Here is a 13452-nt window from a genome sequence, read left to right on the forward strand (position 1 = left end):
TACACCGAAGAACTATAGAAAAAGAATCTTCAACACCCAGATAACATCGATGGTGTGATCATTCACCTAGACCCAGACATCTTGGAATGTGAAGTCAAGTAATCCTTATGAAGCATCATATGGAGAAAACTAGTGGAGCTGATGGAATGTCAGTAGAGATATTTCACAGGCTAAAAGATGATTCTACGACAGTGCTACAAATTTAAAAATCTCAGTAATTGCCACAGGACTGGAAATGTTCAGTTTTCAGTCCAATCCCAAAGAAAGGCCAAGTCCCAAGGAATGTTCACACTACCACATGTTTACCCCCATGTCAAATGGTAGAAAAGTAATGCTCAAAATTCTCCAATTCAGATTCAAGTGTACATGAACAATGAACTTCCACATGTTCAAGGTGGATTTAGACAAGGGTGGGGAATGAAAGATCCAATTGCCAACATCCACGGGATCATCAGAAAAGCAAGAGATCTCCAAAAAGAAGATTCTTTTTGCAGCTTGAGGCAGTTGTAAAATAACTTAATGTAGTTTTTTACAACAGTGTATTCTATAGTAGTTTTTCATTTTGTGAAATTTTAACTGTTAATATTTTTGGCATTGTACTTTGTACCGTTTATTAAATAAAAATTTAAAAAAAAAGAAAAGGAAAGGAAAAAAACAAAACCTCTACTTCTGCTTCATTCTTTATGCCAAAGCCTGTGACTGTGGGGATGACAACAAATCGTGGAAAAAAAAAATAATAAAGTGGTGGGAAAACCAGACCATCTGACCTGTTTCTTGAGAAATCTATATCCAGGTCAAGAAGCAACAGGATACGGGATAACAGGCTACTTTCAAATCAGGAAAAGTTTGTGCCAAGGCTACATATTGTCACCCTGATTAATTAACCTCTATGCAGTGTAAAACTTGTGAAATGCCAAGCTGGATGATGCACAAGCTTGAATTAATACTGCTGAGAGAAATACAAATAAACTCTGTGAAGTAGATGACATCACCCTTCTGGCAGAAAATGAAGAGTAACTAAAGAGCCTTTTGATGAAAATGAAAGAGAGGAGTGAAAAATTTGGCTTAAAAAAACAACATTCAGAGAACTAACATCATGACATCCAATCCAATCAATGCTCAGCAAAGGGAGAAACAATGGAAAGAGCAAAGGACACTATTTCGGGGGCTCTAAAATTACTGCTGATGTTGACTGCACTACAAAATTAAAAGATGTACTCAACAGTGAAAAACTGAAAGCATTTCCCCGAAAGTCAGGAACAAGACAAGGGTGGCCACTCTCACCACTACTATTCAACATAGTTCTGGAAGTTTTGGCTACAGCAATCAGAGCAGGAAAAGACATAAATGGAATACAAATTGGAAAAGAAGAATTAAAACGTTCACTGTTCACTGATGGCATGATCCTCTACACATAAAACCCTAAGGATTCTACCAGAAAACTACTAGAGCTAATCAATGAATACAGAAAAGTTGCAGGATATAAAATCAACAGACAGAATTCCCTTGCATTCCTATACACTAATAATGATAAAATAGAAAGAGAAGTTAAAGAAACTCTTCCTTTCACTGTTGCAACGAAAAGAATTCAATACTTAGGAATATATCTACCTAAGGAAACAGAAGACTTGTATATAGAAAACCATAAAACACTTGTGAAAGTAATCAAATAGGACACTAATACATGGAGAAATATACCTTGTTTGTGGATTGGAAGAATAAATATTGTAAAAATGAGTATACTACCCAAAGTAATTTATACAATCACTACAATCCCTATCAAGCTACCAAAGATATTTTTCACAGAACTAGAACAAATAATCTCACAATTTGTAAGGAAATACAAAAAACATCGAATAACCAAAGCAATCTTGAGGAAGAAAAATGGAACTGGGGGAATTAACCTGCCAGACTTCAGTCTCTACTACAAAGCCACAGTCATCAAGACAGTATGGTACTGGCATAAAGACAGAAATATAGATCAACGGAACAAAATAGAAAGCCCAGAGATAAATCTACGCACCTATGGACACCTTATTTTTGACAAAGGAGGCAAGAATATAAAATGGAGAAAAGACAGTCTCTTTAACAAGTGGTGCTGGGAAAACTGGTCAGCCACTTGTAAAAGAATGAAACCAGAACACTTCCTAACACGATACACCTAAATAAACTCAAAATGGATTAGAGAGCTAAATGTAAGACCAGAAACTATAAAATTCCTAGAGGAGAACGTAAGCAAAACACTCTCTGTCATAAATCACAGTGGGGTCCTCCAAGACCCACCTCCCATAATATTGGAAATAAAAGTAAGAATAAAAAATTGGGACCTAATTACAACCAAAAGCTTCTGCACAGCAAAGGAAACTATAAGCAAAGTGAAAAGAGAACCTTCAGAATGGGAGAAAATAATAGCAAATGAAGCAACTGATAAAGGATTCATCTCTAAAAATATACAAGCAGCTCCTGCAGCTCAATTCCAGAAAAATAAATGACCCAATCAAAAAATGGACCAAAGAACTAAACAGACATTTCTACAAAGAAGACATAAAGATGGCTAGCAAACACATGAAAAAATGCTCAACATCCCTCATAATCAGAGAAATGCAAATCAAAACCACAATGAAATACCATTTCACACCAGTCGGAATGACTGCTATCCAAAAGTCTACATGCAATAAATGCTGGAGGGGGTGTGGAGAGAAGGGAACCCTCTTACACTATTGGAGGGAATACAAACTAGTACAGGCACAATGGAGAACAGTGTGGAGATTCCTCAGAAAACTGGAAATAGAACTGCCATATGATCCAGCAATCGCACTCCTGGTCACATACACACCGAGGAAACCAGAATTGAAAGAGACACATGTACCCCAATGTTCATTGCAGCATTGTTTATAATAGCCAGGACTTGGAAGCAACCTAGATGTCCATCTGCAGACGAATGGATAGGAAAGCTTTGGTACATATACACAATGGAGTATTACTCAGCGATTAAAAAGAATGCATTTGTAACATCCATCGACCCTGAACTGGTGATTCAGTTCACGTATGACAACATACATGTTTCAATGCCATTCTCCCAAATCATCCCACCCTCACCCTGTCCCACCGTGTCCCAAAGACTGTTCTATACATCTGGGTCTCTCTTGCTGTCTCATTTACATGGTTATCACTATCACCTTTCTAAATTCCATATATATGCGTTAGCATACTCTATTGGTGTTTTTCTTTCTGCCTTAATATTGTAAAATAATTAGCCTCCAATAAAAATAAATAAATAAATAAAGCTAACTTTGAGACTCCATAAAAGTCTCAGCAAAAAAAAAAAAAAGAATGCATTTGAACCAGTTCTAATGAGGTGGATGAAACTAGATCCTATTATACAGAGTGAAGTAAGCCGGAAAGAAAAACACCAATACAATATACTAATACATATATATGGAATTTAGAAAGATGCAAATGATAACCCTGTATACGAGACAGCAAAAGAGACACAGATGTATAAAACAGACTTTGGGACTCTGTGGGAGAGGATGCATGTGGGATGGTTTGGGAGAATGGCATTGAAACATGCATATTATCATATGTGGAACGAATCGCCAGTTCAGTGTCAATGCATGTTACGGGATGCTCGGGGCTGGTATGTGGGGATGACCCAGAGGGAGGATAAAGGGAGGAGGGAGGTGGGAGGGGGATTCTGGAGGGAGAACTCATGTACACACGGAGCGGATTCATGTCAATGTATTGCAAAACTAACCAATATAATATTGTAAAATAATTTGCCTCCAATAAAAATTTAAAAAAAAGAAAAAAAAGGCAGGAAAAAAAGAAAAAAAAAAAAAAAAAGATGTACTCCTCAGAAGAAAGCTATGACCAAAGTAGACAGCATATTGGAAAGCAGAAACATTGCTTTGCCAAGTTCCACATAGTCAAAGCTCTGGTTTTCCCAGCAGTCATGTATGGATGTGAGATTTGGACTCTAAAGATAGCTGAGTGCAGAATTCTTGATGCTTTTTAACTAGCTTGCTGAAGACTCTACATGTGTCTTGGCCTTAAGGAGGCTAAAGGAAATCGATCCTGAATATTCATTGGAAGGATTGATTTTGAAGGTGAAGCTACAATAATTAGGCCACCTGATGAGAATAACTGACTCATTTGAAAAGACTTTGATGGGTGGAAACATTGACTACTGAAGCAGTAAAGGACAACAGAGGATGAGACTGTTGGAAGGAATCACCGAATCGATGGACGTGAGTTTGCGTATGCTCCAGGAGTTGGTGATGGACAGGGAAGCGTGAAGTGCTGCAGTCCGTGGTGTCACAAAATGCTGAACATGATCCAGAGACGGAACTGAACTAAAATCAAATGTAGAATCACCTACATTTTTACATGCGAATATAGTGATGCTGGTTTTACTACATGATGCTTGGCATTATTATTTTTTATTTCATTCATGGAAATATGGAAGCTGTTTTTCTTAGGTGAAATGTGGAATTTTCTACACCTCATGTATGAAAATCCGGTTAGTGTTTCTCTACCATTAAATGAGGAAATATGTATATTTCACATATGAAAACCTTGTCACTGACTTTCTGAAGATAAGGAGAACCGGTATGAAATTTCAATTTTCTCTATTGAACAAATGAAAATCTGGACAACACTGTTACCTCATAAAGTAGAGAATCTTTGCATTTCTCAAACATATAGCAAAAGAAAGAATTTCTTCCATGAAATGTGTGATGTCCTGTATTTACTGTATTAAAAGCTAGGTGCTAATTTTCCATCTTGAATGTTGGACTTCTCTATATTCCGTATTTGTGATCAGAATGGATATTTTCCTATAAAAAAAACATGGAAATCTCTGTATTTCATATGATGCACCGGTTCTTCAGCTACAGAAACACCTATGTTCCCAGTTTTCCTGATTCCCTGTGCCTTGAACATTTGTGTGTGTCTACACGTGTGAGTTTGTGAGCTGTGTTTTTCTGTTTTTTTTTTTCTGTGTGGATATGTGTATTTCCAAGGCTGATGAAGAGATGAAGGTGACAGATCACAAGATGTTTACCAAACAGAAGAATCTTTGCTCATTTCCAAGACAAACCATTCAATAGTGTAGTAATCCAAATCTGTGTCCTGACCAGTTATGCTGAAGTAGCTGAAGTGGAACAGTTCTATGAAGACTTACAAGACGGTCTAGAACTAACACCCAAATAAAAGATGTCCTTTTCATCATAGAGGAATGGAACGCAAGTGTAGAAAGTCAAGAGATACCTGAGTAACGGACAAATTTGACATTCTAGTACCGAAAGAATCCAGTCAAAGGTTAACAGAGTTCTGCTAAGAGAGCACACAGCTTATAGGAAGCACCCTGGTCGACAACACAAGAGAAGACTCTACACATGGAATCACCAGATGTGCAATACTGAAATCAGGTTGATTCTTTTCTTTGCACCCGAAGATGGAGAAGCTATACATAGTCAGCAAAAACAGGACAGAGAACTCACTGTGGCTCAGATCATGAAGTCCTTATTGCCAAATTCAGACTTAAATTTAAAAAAGGAGGTAAAACCACTAGATTATTCAGGTATGATCTAAATCAAATCCTTTAGGATTAAACATGAAAGTGACAAAGAGTTTCAAGGGATTAGATCTGATAGAACGTGTGCCTGAAGAAAAACAGACGGAGGTTTGTGGCTTTGTATAAGAAGCAGTGACCAAGCCATCCTCAAGAAAAAGAAATACAAAAATGCATAATGGTTTTCTAAAGATGCCTTACAAATAGATGAGAAAAGAATAGAAGCTGAAAGCAAAGGAGAAAAGGGAAGATATACCCATTTTAAGGCAGCATTCCAAAGTATAGGAAGGAAAGATAAGAAAGGCTTCCTCAGTGATCAAAGCGAAGAAACAGAGGAAAATAATAGGATGGGCAAGACCAGAGATCCCTTCAAGAAAATTAGAGATACCTAAGGAACATTCCATGCAAAGATGGTCAAAATAATGTACTGAATTTTCATGGACGTAATGGAAGCAGAAGATACTAAGAAGAGGTGGCAACAATACACAGAAGAACTATACAAAAAAGGGTGTTCATTACCCAGATAACCAAGATGTTTTGATCACTCGCCCAGATCCAGACGTCTTAGAATGTGAAGTCAAGTAGTCCTTATGGAACATCCATATGAACAAAGCTAGTGGAATTGATGGAATTCTAGGTGAGTTATTTAACAGCTGTATAAGTGCTTCACTCAATATGCCAGCAAATTTGGAAAACTCAGCAATGGACACAGGCCTTGAAAAGTTCATTCCTATCTCATAGAGAGATAATGCCACAGACTGTGCATGCAAACATACAGTTGCCCTCATCTCAAATGGAAGCAAAGTAATGTTAAAAATTCTACAAGCCAGGCTTCAACAGTATATGAACCATGAAATTCCAGATGTTCAAGCTGGATTCAGTAAAGGCAGAGGAACCAGAAAATAAATATCCAACATCTGTGGGATCATCAAAATAACAAGAGAGCTACAAGAACAGCAAACAAACAAAAATCTACTTCTACTTCATGTTTATATGAAAGGTTTTGACTGTGTGGATCACAAGACACTATGGAAAACGCTTAATGTGATAGGAATAGCAGATTCCTTGACCTGCCTCCTAGGTAATCTGTATGCAACTCAAGAAGCAACTGTTACAACTGGATTTAAAGCAATGGGCTGCTTCCAAATAAGGAAAGGATTATGACAAGGCTGCATATTGTCACCCTGCTTATTTAAATTATATGTAATGTCCACTTCAGTCACTCAGTCATGTCCGACTCTTTGTGACCCCATGAACCGCAGAACGTCAGACCTGCTTGTCCGTTACCATTTCCTTGAGTGTACCCAAACTCATGTCCATTGAGTCAGTGATGCTAGCCAACCATCTCATCCTCTGTCATCCCTTTCTCTTCCTAACCTAAATCTTTTGCAGCGTGAAACATACTGTTGGAGGGCACATACAAAACCTTGTTTGCATGAGGAGTAAAGAATAATGAGCAGTGTCCCCAAAAGAGACTGAGCCAGACTTGCTTGTGAGTGTCCAGGAGTCTCCATCAGATAGTGGGATGCAGAGCGGTCTCGGGAACCGAATACAAGAGTGCTTGCTCAAATCCTTTTGAGAGAGGTCCCAATTACTTTCGTTTCCCATGTGACAGTTTGGGCTCAGTTCAAACAACGAGGCCTGAACACAGCCACACCCATCAAGAGTAAATTGGATTTAAGACTCACTGAATATGGCCCCATATATCAGAGCAGGATCGAAGCTCACTCACACTCTGTTTCTCCCATCAGGAAGTTTTCATAAGCCTCTTATCTTTATCCATCATAGGGCAGAGAGAATGAAAAGCATAATCACAGAAAACTAACCCAAGTGTTCAAATGGATCACAGCCTTGTATACCTCAATGAAACTATGAGACATGCCATATAGGGCCACCCAGGATGGATTGGACCTGGTGGAGGATTCTTGCAAAATGTGGTTCAACTGGAGAAGAGAATGGAAAACCACTTAGGTATCCTTGCTTTGAAAACCCCGTCAACGATATGGAAATCCAAAAAGAAAGTACACTGAAAGATGAGCTCTCCAGGTTGGTAGGTGTCCTATATACTTCTGGAAATCAGTGAGGAAGTAACTCCAGAGAAAATGAAGAGATGGAGCCAAAGGAGAAACAACACCGAGTTGTGGATATGAATGGTGATAAAAGTAAAGTTTGATGCTGTAAAGAATGATATTTCATAGGAACCTAGAATGTGAAGTCCATGATGAAGGTAAAATTTACATGGTCAAACAGGAGATGACAAGTGTGAAGATCAAAGTTTCAGCAATCAGTGAATTAAAATTGAGTGGAATGGACAAAGTTAATTCATATGACCATTTTATCTTCTAAGTTGGTCAAGAATCCCTAGAGAAGAAATAGAAGAAGCTGCTCTCATCAATGAAAAGAGTGTGAAATGCAATACCTGATTGCAATATAAAAATGAAACACCTCTCCTTGTTTTCCAGGCTAACCATTCTGTAGCACTGTAATCCAAGTCTGCGTCATGACCAGTAATGCTAAAGTTGAAGTTGGGCTGAAGGCCAGGGTGAAGCTGAGGTTGAGTGGGTCTGTGATTACCAATAGGACATCCTAGGACTTACACACACAAAAAATAAGATGCTATTTTCATCATACAGGACTGGAATGGAAAAGTAAGAAATTGAGAACTACCTAAACAAGCAGAGTTGGTGATGGACAGGGAAGTCTGGCATGCTGTGATTCATGAGGTCACAAAGAGTTGGACATGACTGAACGACTGAACTGAACTGAACTGAACTGAAAGATAAAAACATGTTTGCTTCCGGGTACAAAATAAACCAGGGCAAAATCTAACAGTCTTGCTAAGACAAGTTACTATCATTGGATACACCATCTTCCAACAACATGAGATGTGACTCCACACATGCACATCATCAGATTATCAATACCAAAATCCAACTGATAGTATAATATGAAGCTGAGGATAGGGAATCTCTTTCAGTTCAGAACAGTTCAGTTCAGTCGCTGAGTCATATCCAAGTCTTTGCGACACCATGAACTGCAACACAGCCGGCCTCCCTGTCAATCGCCAACTCCTAGAGTTACTCAAACTCATGTCCATTGCGTGGGTGAGACCATCCAACCATCTCATCCTCTATCGTCCCCTTCTCCTCCTGCCCCCAATCCCTCCCAGCATCAGTGTATTGTCTATTGAGTCAACTCTTCGCATTAGGTGACCAAAGTATTAGAGTTTCAGCTTTAGCATCAGTCCTTTCAAAGGTCACCCAACACTGATATTCTTTAGAATCAGTCCTTTATGACTGGTTGGATTTCCTTGCAGTCCAAGGGACTCTCAAGAGTCTCTCCAAAACCACAATTCAAAAGCATCAATTTTTTGGCACTCAACATTCTTCACTATCTAATTCTCACATCCATAAATGACCACTGGAAAAACAATAGCCTTGACTAGACGGACCTTTGTTGGCAAAGTGATGTCTATGCTTTTTTCATATAATATCTAGGTTACTCATCACTTTCGTTCTGAGGAGTAAATGTCCTTTACTTTCATGCCTACAATCACCATCTTCAGTGTCTTTCAGTTCAGTTTAGTTGCTCGGTCATGTCCAAATCTTTGCGACCGCATGAATCACGGCTGCCAAGCTTCCTTGTCCATCACCAACTCTCGGAATTCATTCGAACTCATGTCCATTGAGTCGGTGATGACATCCAGCCATCTCATTGTCTCTCATCCCCTTCTCCTCTGCCCACAATACTCCTCAGCATCACAGTGTTTTCCACTGAATCAAATCGTCTCATTAGGTGGCCAAAGTATTGGAGATTCAGCTTTAGCATCAGTCCTTCCAATGAAGACCCCGGACTTATCTCCTTTAGAATGGACTGATTGGATCTCCTTGCAGTATAAGGGACTCTCAAGAGTCTTCTCCAGCACCAAACTTAAAAAGCATCAATTCTTCGGCGATCAGGCTTCTTCACAGTCCAACTCTCACATCCAAACATGACCACAGGAAAAACCATAGCCTTGACTAGACGGACCTTGGTAGGCAAAGTAATGTCTCTGCTTTTTAATATATTATCTAGGTTGGTCATAACTTTCCTTCCAAGCAGTAAGCGTCTTTTAATTTCATGGCTGCAATCAGTATCCACGGTGATTTTGGAGCCCCCCAAAATAAAGTCTGACACTGTTTCCACTGTTTCCCCATCTATTTCCCATGAAGAGATGGGACCAGATGTCATGATCTTGGTTTTCTGAATTTGGAGCTTCAAGCCAACTTTTTACTGTCCTCTTTCACTTTCATCAAGAGGCTTTTGAGTTCCTCTTCAATTTTTGCATAAGGGTGGTGTCATCTGCATATCCGAGGTTATTGATATTTCTCCCGGCAATCTTGATTCCAGCTTGTGCTTCTTCCAGCCCAGTTTTTCTCATGATGTACTCTGCACAGAAGTTAAATAAGCAGGGTGACAATATACAACCTTGACGTACTCCATTTTCTATTTGGAACCAGTCTGTTGCTTCATGTCCAGTTCTCACTTTTGTTTCCTGACCTGCATACAGGTTTCTTAAGAGGCAGGTCAGGTGATCTGGTATTCCCATTTCTTTCAGAATTTTCCAAAGTCTATTGTGATCCACACAGTTAACGGCTTTGGCATAGTCAAGTAAGCAGAAATAGATGATTTTCTGGAACTCACTTGCTTTCTCCATGGTCCAACAAATGTTGGTGATTTGATCTCTGGTGCGTCTGCCGTTTCTAAAACATGCTTGAACATCTGGTAGTTCACGGTTCACATATTGCAGAAGCCTGGATTGGAGAATTTTGAGTATGACTTTACTAGCATGTGAGATGAGTGCAATTGTGCGGCAGTTTGAGCATTCTTTGGCATTGCCTTTCTTTGGGATTGAAATGAAGATTAACCTTTTCCAGTCCTGTGTCCACTGCTGCGTTTTCCAAATTTGATGGCATATTGAGTGCAGCACTTTCACACCAATGTCTTTCAGGATTTGAAATAGCTCAACTGAAATTTCATCACCTCCTCTAGCTTTGTTTGTAGTGATGCTTTCTAAGGTCCACTTGACTTCACATTCCAGGGTATCTGGCTCTCGGTGAGTAATCACGCCGTCGTGATTATCTTGGTCGTGAAGATCTTTTTTTGCATAGTTCTTCTGTGTATTGTTGCCACCTCTTCCTAATATCTTCTGCTTCTGTTAGGTCCATACAATTTCTGTCCTTTATCGAGCCAATCTTTGCATGAAATATTTCCTTGATATCTCTAATTTTCTTGAAGAGATCTCTTGTTTTCCTAGTCTGTTGTTTTCCTCAATTTCCTTACACTGATCGCTGAGAAAGTCTTTCTTATCTCTCCTTGCTAATCTTTGGAACTCTTCATTCAAATGCTGATATCTTTCCTTTTCTCCTTTGATTTTCACTGCTCTTCTTTTCACAGCTATTTGTAAGGCCTCCTCAGACAGCCATTTTGCTTTCTTGCATTTCTCTTCCATGGGGATGGTCTTGGTCCCTGTCTCCTATACAACGACATGAACCTCCGTCCAGAGTTCATCAGTCACTCTATCTATCAGATCTTGTCCCTTAAATCTATTTCTCACTTCCACTGTATAATCATAATGGATATGATTTAGGTTATATCTGAATGGTCTACAGGTAATCACTACTTTCTTCACTTTAAGTTTGAATTTGGAAATAAGGAGTTCATGATCTGAGCCACAGTCAGCTACTGATCTTGTTTATGCTAACTCTATAGAGCTTCTCCAACTTTGGCTGCAAAGAATATAATCAATCTGATTTCGGTGTTGACCATCTGGTGATGTCCATGTGTAGAGTCTTCTCTTGTGTTGTTGGAAGAGGGTCTTTGCTATGACCAGTGCATTCTTTAGGCAAAACTCTCCTAGCCTTTGCCTTGTTTCATTCCGTGCTCCAAGGCCAAATTTGCCTGTTACTCCATTTGTTGCTTGACTTCCTACTTTTGCATTCCAGTCCCCTATAATGTAAAGGACATCTTTTTGGGGATGTTAGTTCGAAAATATCTTGTAGTTCTTCATAGAACCGTTCAACTTCAGCTTCTTCAGCATTATTGATGGGGTATAGTTTTGTATTAATGTAATATCTAATGGTTTGTCTTGAAAAAGAATAGAAATTATTCTGTCGTTTTTAAGATTGCATCCAAATACTGCGTTTCAGACTCTTTTGTTGACCATGATGTCTACTCCATTCTTTCTAAGGGATTCCTGCCCACAGTAGTAGATACAATGGTTGTATGAGTTAAATTCACCCGTTCTATTCCATTTTAATTCACTGATTCCTAGAATGTCTACATTCACTGTTGCCATCCAGGTTTGACCACTTCCAATTTGCCTTGATTCATGGACCTAACATTCCAGGTTCCTTGCAATATTGCTCATTACAGCACCGGAACTTGCTTCTATCTCGAGTCACATCCACAACTGGGTATTGGTTTTATTTGGCTTCATCCCGTCTTTCAATCTGGAGTTATTTCTCCACTGATCTCTAGTAGCATACTGGGCACCTACCGACCTGGGGAATTTCTCATTCAGTGTCCTATCATTGTGCCTTTTTACACTGTTCATGGGGTTCTCAAGGCAAGTATACTGAAGTGGTTTGCCATTCCCTTCTCCAGTGGACCACATTCTGCTGTGGTCCATGTGATCAGATCGACTAGGTCTCTCTGTCTGCCTTCTGATGCTCCTCGCAATACCTACTGTCTTATTTGGGTTTCTCTTACCTTGATCGTGGGATATCGCTTCAGCTGCTCCAGCAAAGCGCAGCTGCTGCACCTTACCTTGGACAAGGGGCATCTCCTCAAGGCTGTCCCTACTGACCTGGAACGTGAGGTAGCTCTTCTCGGCCCTCCTGCGCCACGCCGCCACCGCCTCTTGGATGTGGGTTAGCTCCTCTCAGCTGCCGACCCTGGCCTCAGGCATGGGGTAGCTCCTCTCAGCCACCGCCCCTGGCCTCTGCCACGCTTCTGCTTGCGCAGTCAGTTGTGCCCGGAGCCGGCATCTTTTGCGTTGCTCAGTGACTTTGGAGCCCCCCAAAGTAAAGCCTGACACTGTTTCCACTGTTTCCCCATCTGTTTCCATGAAGTGATGGGACCAGATGCCATGATCTTAGTTTTCTGAAAGTTGACCTCTAAGCCAACTTTTTCACTCCCCTCTTTCACTGTCATCAAGAGACTTTTCAGTTCCTCTTTACCCTGTGCCATTTGGGTGGTGTCATCTTTATACCTCAGGTTACTGATATTTCTCCCGGCAATCTTGATTTCAGCTTCTTCCAGCCCAGCGTTTCTCATGATATACTCTTCATATAAGTTAAATAGCAGGGTGACAATATACAGCCTTGACGTACTCCTTTCCCTATTTGGAAACAGTCTGTTGTTTCATGTCCAGTTTTAACTGTTGATTCCTGATCTGCATATAGGTTTCTCAAGAGGTAGGTCAGTTGGCCAGTTATCACCATCTCTTTAAATTTTTTCCACAATTTGTTGTGATCCACACAGTCAAAGGCTTTGGCATAGTCAATAAAGAAGAAATAGATGTGTTTTCTGGAACTCTCTTGCTTTTTCCATGATTGAGCGGACCTTGGCAATGTGATCTCTGGTTCCTCTGCCTTTTCTGAAAGGAGCTTGAACATCTGGAAGTTCACAGTTCATGTATTGCTGAAGTCCCTATACAGTCAGCCAAAACAATACTTGGAGTTGACTGTGGCTCAGATCAACAACACATATTGGAAAAAAAAAAAATCTGTACTTACATTGAGGAAAGTAGGGAAAAACCCTTGATCGTTCATGTATAACCTAAATAAAATATCTTTTGAGTGCAATAGCAAATGTCCAATTGATTTGAGGAATTA

At 39.7% G+C, this 13452-nt stretch overlaps 1 pseudogene; it reads right to left on the bottom strand.

Annotated features, from left to right (window-relative positions):
* Positions 1–12398, bottom strand: part of LOC148773097 (heat shock transcription factor, Y-linked-like) — a 28956-nt pseudogene extending 16558 nt beyond the window's left edge.
* Positions 12399–13452: the final 1054 nt, after the last annotated feature.

This window comes from Moschus berezovskii, chromosome Y, assembly GCF_049115385.1.
Source record: "Moschus berezovskii isolate FMDL1 chromosome Y, NW_MosBer_1.0, whole genome shotgun sequence".
Lineage (NCBI taxonomy): Eukaryota > Metazoa > Chordata > Mammalia > Artiodactyla > Moschidae > Moschus > Moschus berezovskii.